The sequence below is a fragment of the Salvelinus sp. IW2-2015 genome, unplaced genomic scaffold (assembly GCF_002910315.2).
Source record: "Salvelinus sp. IW2-2015 unplaced genomic scaffold, ASM291031v2 Un_scaffold2534, whole genome shotgun sequence".
Classification (NCBI taxonomy): Eukaryota; Metazoa; Chordata; class Actinopteri; order Salmoniformes; family Salmonidae; genus Salvelinus; species Salvelinus sp. IW2-2015.
Window position 1 is genome coordinate 1 of NW_019943847.1, and position 3,627 is coordinate 3,627.

A 3,627-nucleotide genomic window follows, 5' to 3' on the forward strand; every position below is an offset into this window, starting at 1 on the left:
AATGATGTTCTCCACACCTTGTTATTTGTACTAGCTCCACTACTATACTATGATGGTCTCCACCTTGTTATTGTACTAGCTCACTACTATACTATGATGGTCTCCACCTTGTTTGTACTGCTCACTACTAGTACCACTACTATACTATGATGGTCTCCACCTTGTTATTGTACTAGATACTGTCCACTACTATACTATGATGGTCCCACACCTTGTTATTGTACTAGCTCCACTACTATACTATGATGGTCTCCACACCTTGTTATTGTACTAGCTCCACTACTATACTATGATGGTCTCCACCTTGTTATTGTACTAGCTCACTACTTATACTATGATGGTCTCCACACCTTGTATTGTACTAGCTCCACTACTCTATACTATGATGGTCTCCACCTTGTTTATTGTACTAGTCCACTACATACTATGATGGTCTCCACACCTTGTTATTGTACTAGCTCCTACTTAGACCACTACTATTACTATGATGGTCTCCACACCTTGTTATTGTACTAGCTCCACTACTATACTATGAGGTCTCCACACCTTGTTATTGTACTTAGTACCACTACTTATACTATGATGGCTCCACACCTTGTTATTGTACACTCTACTACTATACTTATGATGGTCTCCACACCTTGTTATGTACCTAGCTTTCACTACTATACTATGATGGTCTCCACCTTGTTATTGTACTAGCTCCACTACTATACCATGATGGTCTCCACACCTTGTTATTGTACAGTCCACTACTTACTATGATGGTTTCCCACACCTTGTTATTGTACTAGCTCCATACTAGTACCACTACTTACCATGATGGTCTCACACCTTGTTATTGTATAGCTCCAACTACTATACTATGATGGCTCCACACCTGTATTGTACTAGCTCCACTACTATACTATGATGGTCTCCACACCTTGTTATTGTACTAGCTCCACTACTGATACTATGATGGGTCTCCACACCTTGTTATTGTACTAGCTCCACTACTATACTATGAATGGTCTCCACACCTTTTATTGTACTAGCTCCACTACTATACTATGATGGTCTCCACACCTTGTTATTGTACTAGCTCCACTACATATACTATGATGTCTCCACACCTTGTTATTGTACTAGCTCCACTACATACTATGATGGTCTCCACCTTGTTATTGTACTAGCTCCACTATTACTATGAGGTCTCACACCTTGTTATTGTACTAGCTCCACTACTATACTATGATGGTCTCCCACCTTGTTATTGTACTATCTCCACTACTATACTATGATGGTCTCCACACCTTGTTATTGTACTAGCTCCACTACTAGTACCACTACTATACTATGATGTCTCCACACCTTGTTATTTACTACCTCCACTTACTATACTATGAGGGTCTCCACACCTTGGTATTTACCTAGTACCAACTACTATACTAGATGTCTACCCAATGTAATCGCTTGGATAAGGCGTCTGCCTAAATGAACTTAATTGTAATGTGTCTCCACACTTGTTATTGTACTAGCTTCCCTACTATACTATGATGGTCTCCACACCTTGTTATTGTACTAGCCCTCACTACTATATACTATGATGGTCTCCCACCTTGTTATTGTACTAGCTCCACTACTAGTACCACTACTAATACTATGTTATTGTACTAGCTCCACTGACTATACCTGATGGTCTCCACACCGTTGTTTATTGTACTAGCTCCATACTAGTACCACTACTATACTATTGATGGTTTCCACACCTTGTTATTGTACTAGCTCCACTACTATTACTATGATGGTCTCCACACCTTGTTATTGTACTAGATCCACTACTATACTATGATGGTCTCCACACCTTGGTTATCAAATGATATCTTATAAAGCCTTTTACAATCAGCCCATGTCACAAAGTGATATACAGAACTCAGCTAAAACCCCAAACAGCAATGCAGATGTAGAAGCACGGGTGGCTCCCCAATTAAGGTTCAACCAGCCACCTATAGTTTAAGAGGTAGTTCTGTAGTTGTATACAGCCAGACTGAAGGGTTCATGTAGGTTGTTGGTAGAGAGGTAGTTCTGTAGTTGTTACAGCCAGACTGAGAGTTCATGCAGATTGTTGGTAGAGAGGTAGTTCTGTAGTTGTAACAGCCAGACTGGAAGGGTTCATGAGATTGTTGGTAGAGAGGGTAGTTCTGTAGTTGTATACAGCCAGACTAGAAGGGTTTATGCAAGATGTTGGTAGAGAGGTAGTTCTGTAGTTGTAGTACAGCCAGACTAGAAGGGTTCATGCAGATTGTTTGGTAGAGAGGTAGTTCTGTAGTTGTAACAGTCCAGACTAGAAGGGTTCATGCAGATGTTGGTAGAGAGAGTTCTGTAGTTGTATCTAGTCAGACTAGAAGGGTTCATGTCAGATTGTTGTAGAGAGGTAGTTCTGTAGTTGTATCACAGACTAGAAGGGTTCATGCAGGTTGTTGTAGAGAGTAGTTCTGTAGTATCTAGCCAGACTGAAGGTTCATGCAGATTGTTGGTAGAGAGGTAGTTCTGTAGTTGTATACAGCCAGACTGGAAGGGTTCATGAGATTTGTTGGTAGAGAGGGTAGTTTCTGTCAGTATCTAAGTCAGGACTGGAAGGGTTCAGTGCAGCATTGTAGTAAAATAGTGGAGCTAGTACAATAACAAGGTGTGGAGACCATCATAGTATAGTAGTGGAGCTAGTACAATTACAAGGTGTGGAGACCATCATAGTATAGTAGTGGAGCTAGTACAATAACAAGGTGTGGAGACCATCATAGTATAGTAGTGGTACTAGACCACCATCAATTTCAACTGATTTGAGAAGAAATAGGGAATTATTTCTAAGTGTAAGGGTGCCAATATATGTAAGGGTGCCAATATATTTGGCTGCAGCTGTATCCAATCAAAGTCATTATATCCAAATCATAGATCACATTTAAATTCAAGGTTGGAGTGAAGAATATAATTTTTTTATTAATCTATATAATAACTTAATAGACTAGAGTCCTGTCAAGAGAAAGTACTTGTACATCAAGCTGCCTCACTACAGAAACAGGAGATAGGCTCCTGCTACTACACTGTGTACTGTATAGACTATAGACTAGAGTCCTGCTACTAAACTGTGTACTGTATAGACTATAGACTAGAGTCCTGTTCAGAGGAAGTACTTGTACATCAAGCTGCCTCACACTACAGAAACAGCTACAAGCCAAGGCTACTTACTTCCTTATATAATCATTTACATTTAGCAATATCCAAATCATATTATGAACTACATCAGAGGGTTTATACTTGTATACAACCAATCAAAGTTCATAATGAAAAATGAAATACACATTTTAAAATATTTAATTGGATTTTAGACACGATCAAGATGAAAAACAACAGAAACAGGCCCGTTGTTTTGGTCAGATTTTCATGTCTGATTTCATTTAAACAATATGATTTAATGTGACAAACAAAAACACAAATGCTCAGTCAAAAACACAAGTCAGAACACAGTCTCTCTATTCTCTCATGTGATTTTAGGTCCTCTGACTGGGAAAATGTCTTTCCACATTGAGAGCAGTGGTATGTCTTCTCCTCCTGTGTATGTATTCTTTCATGCTTATTCAGATGCCT